Source organism: Microtus ochrogaster, chromosome 1 (assembly GCF_000317375.1).
Source record: "Microtus ochrogaster isolate Prairie Vole_2 chromosome 1, MicOch1.0, whole genome shotgun sequence".
NCBI lineage: Eukaryota > Metazoa > Chordata > Mammalia > Rodentia > Cricetidae > Microtus > Microtus ochrogaster.
In genome coordinates this window covers 41550189-41559683 of record NC_022009.1, presented here as the reverse complement: position 1 = coordinate 41559683, position 9495 = coordinate 41550189, and the positions used below count along the sequence as shown (strand labels likewise).

Below are 9495 nucleotides of genomic sequence, written 5' to 3'. Positions count from 1 at the left end.
CGGTCCTGTCAGTTACCACAGTGTAGATGAGCCTTGGGTACACGGTGCTGAGTGGCTAAGCCCATCACTAAAGTACAAACAATTTATGAGCATCATAAATGAACATCTAAATATCAATGAGCATCTACAGTGGCCGAAGCCATAAAGGCACAGTCTAGAAGAGTGGCACCTCTGCGGAGGGGAGGGGAAACAGAAAGCTGCTAATCAACAGGGGCCAAGTTCTGCAAGCGGAGTGAGAGTTTGAGATCTGCTAGGTAGCATTGTGTGCAGAGAATAATACTGTACAACTCACTGAAAATTAAGTTTCTATTTTTTAACCTACGCTGCTAAATTATAAACTCTTTATTCTTAGAACCAAACTCATTACTAACACAAGCGTTGCTCTGAGCTGTCACTTGTGCGTCATACCCTTTCTTCTACGTTTCAAAACTACACTAAACAATGAGCCCTGGGTTGCAAAAGAAGATTGGTTTTCTTGCACCCGTCTTTCATTCCTTTGCCTATCAGCTGAACAAAGATGCACGCAAGTGTACCCTTTTAGGAAGAGAGAATTCATGAAAAAGAAAAATTTAAACTGGCAGGGAGTTGTGGCATACGCTTGAAATCTCAGCACTTCCTGAGAAGTGGAGGCAGGGGGATCCAGGCCAGTGTGGGGTATATAGTAAGACCTTATTAGGAACAAAGTAAGGGAAGAGGGAGGGAAAGAAACAGAGAGGCAGGCAGGCAGTCATCTAAATGGCACCTCTGTTTACTGAACCTCAAAACATGTAAAAACCAAAGCAAACATAGGGAACTTGCAGCTGGAAGCAGAGAAGAGAAAAAGTCCCTCCACTGTGTTATGTCACACCACTGGTCCTCACGGAGGCGACTTTCAAACTCTGTTCCATTTGTCCAAGGCTAGACCACTCACACCACACCTCATGCATGTGAGAGGTCTCTGCATCTCCCAGCGGACCAAGAGGACTTGTTAACAATGGGCTCCTGGGGAGCTCACTGTCTGAAACCACTGCCAGGTGCAGATAGAAAAAAATACATGGGAATGCTGTCGCTGGGTTTCTGTTACCCTTTCATCTTCTGAATTCTAGAGCGATGAGGTATGGCATGGCATAAGGCGGTGTGAGGTGTCTATGCGACACAAGGCCATGCAGAAGGATGCATGCCAGATATGCAGGTGAGTGCTCCCTCCTGCCCACATGCTGGGCAGAGGGTTTGAAGTCTAGTCTGTAGGATCATGGCAGTCAACGAGAAGATGAATCCTCCTTTCCTTGAGTTGCCTTTTCCTGGGGCACCAAGGACAGTCCATGGAGTTCACACCATCCTGACCCAGCAGTGACTCTCTGGACCACAGAGTCCTTTTAACTCTCCAGTGACCACATATGGACAGCACCCTGTCACCACTTGGGTGTTCAAATTTTCGCTAAAAGTACAGTGTGTGACTTTTCCAAGGAAACTAGGTATATAAGATTATAAGAACTAGCCAGGTGTAGTGGCATCCCTGCCCTCAGGAGGCAAAGGCAGGCAGGTCTCTGTGAGTTCAAGGCCCGCCTGATCTACAAAGCAAGTTCCACGACAGCCAGGGTTACATGGTGAGACTCTGACTCAAAGGGGAAAAAAAGTAAAACGTAAGAACTGCCCAGCATTTCACTGTTTTTACTATAAATAGAAGTGTCTGGACTACTCACTAAATAACAGATCACATTAGCCCTCAGCCAGGCTCTATGATAGTCTACAACCTCATCAAGAGTCCCCTTTGAGCCTCCAAACTCCCCTTGATACAAAGACAGGCTGACCAGGGAACTGTGGGAGCAGGAGCATGTTTCTCTGACAACCTACTCTGAAGTCTAAACTACTCCAGTCCCCAAGGCTTCTGTGCCCACCACAGACTGGTGGCCCAGTTTCGGTGCAAAAGTCCCGAGGTGCTGTGTAGAGCTCCCTTCAGGTATATGTGGAAGGCATACGTATAACAAATAAGTTTTGTGTTTCAGATGTGGGCTCCGCCCCCTGGATTTCATTATGCAAGCAATCTGAAATCCAAAGGAATCTGAAGTCCAAAACCTTATGAACCCAAGCCTCTCAGGTAGAAGACCGTTCCCCCTACATCAGTGGGCATTCTCCTTTGCGTTCAAGCTGTTGAGGCTCACAGAAAGCAGCAATGGCGACACATGGCTCAGTGAGCAAAGGTGCTTGCTGCCAAGCCTGGCAACCTAGGTTCAATCTTCAGAATCCACCACAGAGGAAGGAAGGAGAGATCTGACCTCCATACATGCATAATAGAAGTGTAAAATGAAAAAAATTTAAAAATTAAAGCAATGCCAATTTAGGGTCCGATTAAGAAAGAACTGCAAAATTCAGTCCACAAAAAAGAGCTGTTTTCCTGTGCCAACCAGCTCCTAAAAGCAACTCAAAGGCTTTGCTTTCTGGTCCCTGCATGCAGACTCCTCTGGTCTGCTTGTCATTCTGATGTCACCCAGTCATCACACAGGACCCAAACTTGCTGCGTTAGAGTTACATAGCAAAACAACTTGGAAATGTTGGCGGTGGGAAATGTGCTTTGACCAGTACAGGTCTACCAATTGTCAAAGCAGCTGTTGTTGTTATTGTTGTTGTTGCTGCTGCTGCTGCTGTTGCTGTTGTTGCTGCTGTTGTTGCTTGTAGCCTCAAATGAGGCTTATTTGCAATCAGATTCTAACTTTGTTGAAAAAAATGGTGTTGAGCCAAAACAGCTCATAATGGGGTTGGGAGAGGACAAGAGAGAGGTATGGAAGGAGAGGAAAGAATAGAGGCAAAGGGTAGGGGAGGGAGGGAAGGAGGGACGGATGGAGCGAGGGAGAGAGATTAAAGAGAGGAAGAGGTAGGCAAAAGGACAGGAGAGAGGGAGGGTAAGGAGGGAGGAGGGGGACGAAATCAGGTCGGAACAATGGTATTGATGAACACGCAGTTTCCTGGACTTTTCAAATGAGTGGTTACCCTTAATTTCCCAAAGCCTGCACGGCACAGCTTTTATGCACATTTTTCTTTTTTTTAAAAAAAAGTTTTAAATAGCTTTTATTCAACTTAAACAAAACATGCCTTTACTGAAACACATTATAATGACTGTTTTTTTCTTTATTATGACTCCTGTTTTAGAGCATATTGAATAATATAACCTTCTAGTCCCAAAAAACTAACACCCACAAGGTTCCGAATATTATTCCCTCGTAATTCTTTATATATTGAGAATGTACATTGAAGAACAGATTTCGATGCTGTGCATATAAAATTGTCTCTTTTATTTATTTATTTACTGAAGATTTCTGCCTCCTCCCCGCCACCGCCTCCCATTTCCCTCCCCCTCCCCCGATGAAGTCCCCCTCCCTTGTCAGCCCGAAGAGCAATCAGGGTTCCCTGCCCTGTGGGAAGTCGAAGGACCACCCACCTCCATTCAGGTCTAGTAAGGTGAGTTATGCACATTTTTCAAAGGAAGTTCAGTGGGATGGAAGGGCTGTCAAGAGCAACCCAGCAAGACAAGCCCCAAACCAGGCTGTCCTAACAGCACCTCTCTTCACGCCACTCTAGGGACACCACACCTTCTCTCTGGAGGATGGAGCGACCGATCCCTGAAGTAAATATTAACTATGATACTCCATGGCATTTGCATTTATCAGTCACTGATCTAGAGCAATCTAGAACCTTCAGAAGCACCAGTCCCAGAGATGTCAGGGCAAAGCCATAGCAGCCAGAAAGTGACCTGTGACTGACCCCAGGCAGCATGCATGACCCTGCTGTCAGAGGTGTCACTCTGTGTGCCCCACGGTGCTGGAGGAGATGGGTGACAGCCCTCCTGTGTTTGCTTGGCTGAGTGGCCTTCTGCTCTGAGCATAGTTGGGGCTCTCTGAGGCAAGGCCAGCTGCCTGAGCTCCCCTAGGGAGAACACTGTGCTGTGGCCACAAGGTCTGCAGACAGAGGAATTACAGCCTAGTGCCCTACCCTGAAACCCAGGAACATCAGAGCAGGGACTCCTGCCAGGGCGCTGTGACAGAACCTGGGGTCTCTCTCCTCTCTAGAGGGCCTGCATTCGTGGATGGGACTGTGTGACAGCTTCCACATCGATTGGCTGGAAAAGTACAATCAGGGAAAGGCCACGCTTATTGAAATGGCTCTGGAGTGTGGCCTTCCCTCCTCCAAAGCCTGGTGGCCAGGGTACTAGACTTGTGTGGTATCCACAATCTATCCTTTTGGGGAGGAGGGGGATGTCCTCCCCCTGTGTCTTTATCAAGGACACTCTAACTCCCTCTCCAAGTCCTTAGACCATCACATCTGCCACCACCCCATTCCCAGGGAAAGCCTCACTCTGAGGTCCTCAGTGGCCATGAATTGCTTCAGCGGAGAGATACTCCACAGCATCCTATACATCCTCGGGTCCATTCTAGTTGAAAGAGAGCTTATCGGTTGATAGCCCCCATTGTCAGACCAGGGACACTGTGCAGGGTAGACAACTGTCCTCACGGCTGAAACATCCAGCAAGCACCAGTGCCAGTCTTGTGTCACCAGTATCCGCGCAAGAAGTCAGACAAACACAACACAGTGGGGAGTATAAAACACAGCCCATTTCTAGGCAAGTGCCATCACTGTGCCTTTCATCCCTGAGACCTCTAGAGCAGCAGTCTCAACCTCTGGGGGTTGAGTGACCCTTTCACAGGGATCACCTAAGACCATTGGAAAATACAGATGTTTGCATTATGGTTCATAGCAGTAGCAAAGTTGCACTTGTAAAAGTAGCAACAAACATAATATTATGGTTGGGAGGGTCACCGCACCATGATGAGGAGCTGTAGTAAAAGGGCCACAGCATTTGGGAGGCTGGGAACCACTGCTCTAGAGGAATCTGTGCTTGCCAAGAGCCATCCTTGGGAGAGATTTTGTAAGGCATTGAATGAGATCTGAGTTCATCTTTAATCTGCACCGCTCTTGTGAATTCTTCAAGTTGCTTGCTTCTCATGATGCAGGAATATTTCTGTTAAATTCTCAAATGTCTGTAGCCTCTGTGGAGATGGAGAGAGGGAAAGTCAACAGGAGAAGGGAGGAGAAAGGGAGGAAAGAAAAAAGAAGGGAGGGGATGGGAGGAAGAGAGGAAAGGGGAGGAAAGAGGAGAAGGGGAGGGGAGGGGAGAGTGGGACAGAGGGGAAAGTGGAGAGGAGAGAAGTGGGGAGGGGAGAGGAAGGGGCAGAAGAGGGAGGAGGGAGGAGTCGGCTCAGGAGGGGAGCTGCTTGCAGTTCCAGCAGGGCCCCCTGCCCTGCCCATGCTGCGTGGAAATAGGGGAGGCTTACAGCTGCCTCTTCCCTGAGCTTGGAATTAATTCCCTGAAATAGAAACAAGTCACCAGTTCTGCAGCCTGTGCCCTCTCCCGTGTGCCGAGATGTGACCCTGGATGGAAACGGCACAGGGCATTCCTGGGTAGAGCTGAAACAAAACCCCTGCCTACCGCGGTTAGTTTCTCACAGGGATGGAACGGCTTAGAAATCCAATATTCAGCACTCAAGGATGCGTGGTGGAGGGGGGAATCACGTCGCCACCTTAACATCCAACTGACAGGAACTTTGCAAAGGATGCAGAGTCGTACAGGTATGAGCACACATGTGTGCACGTGTGTGGGCATGTGTGTGCATGTGCACGGATATGTATGCACATATTTGATGGGGGCAGTGGCTTTGAATCCCCACCCCGCACACCAATGTCACGTTTTAATGTAATATCATGTCCAATGCATATTCATGAAATAGAATCTTGGCAGTGGCACAAGGAGAGTGGGATGAAGTGTGTTTGGCGGAGTGCGTCACGTTTCCAGGCCAGCGGATTTTTTGATTAAAGTCCCTTATCCGTTTTATCATGCATATCCACTCTCTGATTAAAGTGATCTGGGGCTGACACTCACAATGTCAGTATGCACTGAGACCCTTCACACAAAACATGGTTGGAATTTATATCTTAAAAAAAAAAAAAAAGGACCCTGTACACCCAACAACTGAGCTGAAATAGGACCGCGTTCATTTAAATCTGAATCCCCTCCGATGCTCCCAGCTGCCCATTCCCTGGTTCAAAGAGGTTGAACCCAGGATAACTGTCAGTCCACACACAACTCAAGTTGTTAAATTTTATAGCTTTTATTTTTTAAGTTAAGCTCCTTTTTCTCATTTTTTTTGAAGCTTTATCACAATCATTTCCATTTGGGAAAAGTAAGGGCAAGGCCCCCACCCACACACCCAGACACACACACACACACACACACACACACACACACACAGAGTGCAATTATCAGTAACAACACTCCCCCTGATGCTGGGATTCCACACACCGTAAAAGGCTATATATTTTATTTTCTTGATGCTCCTGGCCACCTGGCATTTGCAGAGGGTGGCTCTCTCATCAACAGGGTGAGGGCTAGACAGGATCACAGTCCACACCACAGTGGCAGAGAACAAGCATTCTTGAGGCTACAAGTTGGGTAGAGGTGGCAGCAAGTCCCCAACATCCCTCCTGCACTGATATCTCCTTCAGAATGGACACCAAGGTCAGCAGTCGCCTGTTGAGGTGACAGCCCATCTCTCCTGAGAAGCCAGCAGCTGGAGAAGGTAGGGAGACAAAGTAGGAGCTAAGGTCCCAGGTCACATCAGCACTGACCACCAGGGGGCCTTGGCAAGCCCTTGCTTCCTTCTAAATCCTCAAGGCAACTCCTCAAGAGTGGAGCACACATGTGCCTAGTGGGTAAATCAAGTGAAAGGGGCCAAAAAACAGGCTCAATGTACACAGGTACAGGCCTACCTGCTGCACAGAGAAGCCCTCGTTCCGAAGACTAAAGACAGCGTGGTTTCCAGCTCAGGGCCACTCTCTGCTCTAGACAGGCTGCTGTCCATCTACCACAGCAAGAAAACACACAGTTGTATTTAAATTGTGACTACCCCAGAGATCTGCACCTCCAGTCTGCTGAGCATCTTAATGCAGAGTCAGGATGTTGTCCCTAAGGGCAGTCTCAAACCTGTAGTCACAGCCGGGAATAGAGATGCCAGGTCTACTCTTCTGTCTGTCTCCCCAGGGTCCTCTCCCCAGCCCAAGAAGGACATTTGTTCATTACCATTGCTGCGGACTGGAGACCTAGGCTGGAAGTACCCTGTCTGCAGGCTCCCCAGAGCTCCGTGCAGGACAGACCATAGGAGGGCTCCGCCAGAGCTTGACCAAGCAGGTGAATTAATGTATTCATTCAGGAATACACTGCACAGGTAGAGTGCCCTTCTTGTTCCAGATTCTTCTCTCATCCACTCTCTTCTGGCTTAGCCCACCCTCACAATTAGGTTTCTAAAGTAGACTCATTAAGTTCAGCTTGCAAAGGAGGGAGTGGGGCTCAGAGAAGGATGGTCACCGACACAACATCAAAGGGCAGAGCCAGGAGCACGGATACTTTGAGGTAGCCTGGGCTGAGATTAATTAGTAGCCCCTAGGAGGAGTTGGGTGCCTCTGATTCACGGAACATCCAGGAGACAGATGAAACATTAGGGCCCAGACCTGCGGATGCCAGCGAGATATAAGTGTTTAAAGGAAAGATAAGAAATCCAGATAGGTGATAGGAAGTGAAAGAGAGACAAATGGGTAGAGAGATTATACACAGATATGGATGGGTGGATAGACATGTGTAAATAGGTAAACAGATGATAGAGAGATTATAGATGAATGATAGATAGATGATAGATTGGTTGGTAGATTTATTATAATAGATAGAGATAGATAGACAGACAGACAGACAGACAGACATATAGATAGACATGGATAGACAGACAGACAGACATATAGATAGACATGGATAGACAGACAGACTCATCATTGAGTTGCCAGACTTTTAAGTGGCCAAAACTTAAAACACAAATATCATCAAGTCTTCCTCTTGCTTCATAAAAGACTTTTCTCCCGTTTTTAACTGAGTCTCTAATAGCTCAAAGCATTCCCTTCTCATAAGGCCTCCACCCTCCTTCAAGCTACTGAAGGAAAGACTTTTGGCATCACAGTTGTAAGGCAGTCTCAGTTCTGTCTCAGAACAAAGGACAGCTCTTTAAGATAGCATCACCTTGTTATTCTCTCAGATACAGTGACCTGAGGAAGTCCCCTGGCTATACTGCTCTGAGGGACACTGTAGAAAGGTTTTCCGTGTCTACCCAACCCTGGCCAGAGTCACAGATGGGCCTCTAGCACTTGACCTTCAGCTTCCCCTCTGAACCCAAACAGCAGTGGGCAGGGCCATCTGTGAGGCCATCATACCTCTAGTCCACATGGTAAGTGTGTGGCTTTGGAGTGGCCGGGAACCCTTCTAAGTCCCTTGAATTTCTTATTTGGATAGAATGGGTAAAGAGTCCCTGATTGCATGGCCACAGGATGACAAGCATAGAGGTCCATCCGTGCTCACTCCCAGCATATCTGCCAAGTTCTCAACCCCATTCCACATCCCCTCCTTGAAGAACCTATGCACGCTGAATCCTAGGGTCAGTAGACCTACACGGAGCCCCCAGAAGAACCAGGTGGACTCCAACAGCTTACAGACAGTGAAGCCCAGGCTACATGACAGAAACATGTAGGAAACAGCAGCCAGATGCCACTGGGGCTCATCTCTAAGTTCACAGAGCTCTGCGTGCCCCTGTGTGCCCTTTCTCTGCAAACATCTGCTACTGTCTACCAAAAGGAAGAGGCAGGGAAAAGGGTTGGTATCTGGGTTAAATGCTTGTCTATTGAGTGTTTCGAGGGGCAGATGGGTCAGGAAGGGTCCCTAAGGGACACGAAATGCTTGTGTCTACCACAGAGAAGTGGGGGTCAAGAGAAACTCTGACAGTGGGGCCTAGGAAGATTAGGAAGATGCTAATTCTGACTGTAGCCTTCTCAGGGTACCATTTAGTCTCAGGATTGGTACTGATATTTTTAATCTGTTTCTAATTCGATCTTTTCTCTTTCCCACACCCACTCAGAATCCCACTGAGATCTGTCTTCTACAGCCTCCAACTTTAACCTCATCCTGAAAAGGAGGAAGAGGAAGGGATGGGAAAGTGGGGAGAGGAAAGAGGAAGCAGGGACTTAGGCCTCTTGGAAGGTCTCATGGCAGTCCTCAGAATGTTCCTCCAGCCTGACTCACCCCCAGTTTCCATGTAGCTCCCGCCGGCTTCCAGTCCTCATCTCTGGGCATGCGCATAACCTCTGCCATTTGGACCAATCCTTCATATAATCAGTAAGCGCTGGGGGATGAAACTGTGGGCGGGGCCAGAACAAATTCAGACTTCAGGTTGAAGAATGGGTTAACAAGTACCTTACCTACCTGAGTGAAGATGCTACAATACCTCAGAAACCTCAAAGAAAGACAAGGAAGGAGCTGGACAGTGGCGACGCATGCCTTTAATCCCAGCACTTGAGAGGCAGAGGCAGGTGGATCTCGGTGAGTATGAGGCCAGCTTGGTCTACAGAGCTAGTTCCAGGACAGGCTTCAAA

At 48.1% G+C, this 9495-nt stretch overlaps 1 non-coding gene across 1 annotated transcript; it reads right to left on the bottom strand.

Annotated features, from left to right (window-relative positions):
- Positions 1-403: 403 nt before the first annotated feature.
- LOC113456941 lies at positions 404-532 on the bottom strand. The gene has a single exon (XR_003377652.1). It is a non-coding gene; the product is annotated as a small nucleolar RNA SNORA40 (small nucleolar RNA).
- Positions 533-9495: the final 8963 nt, after the last annotated feature.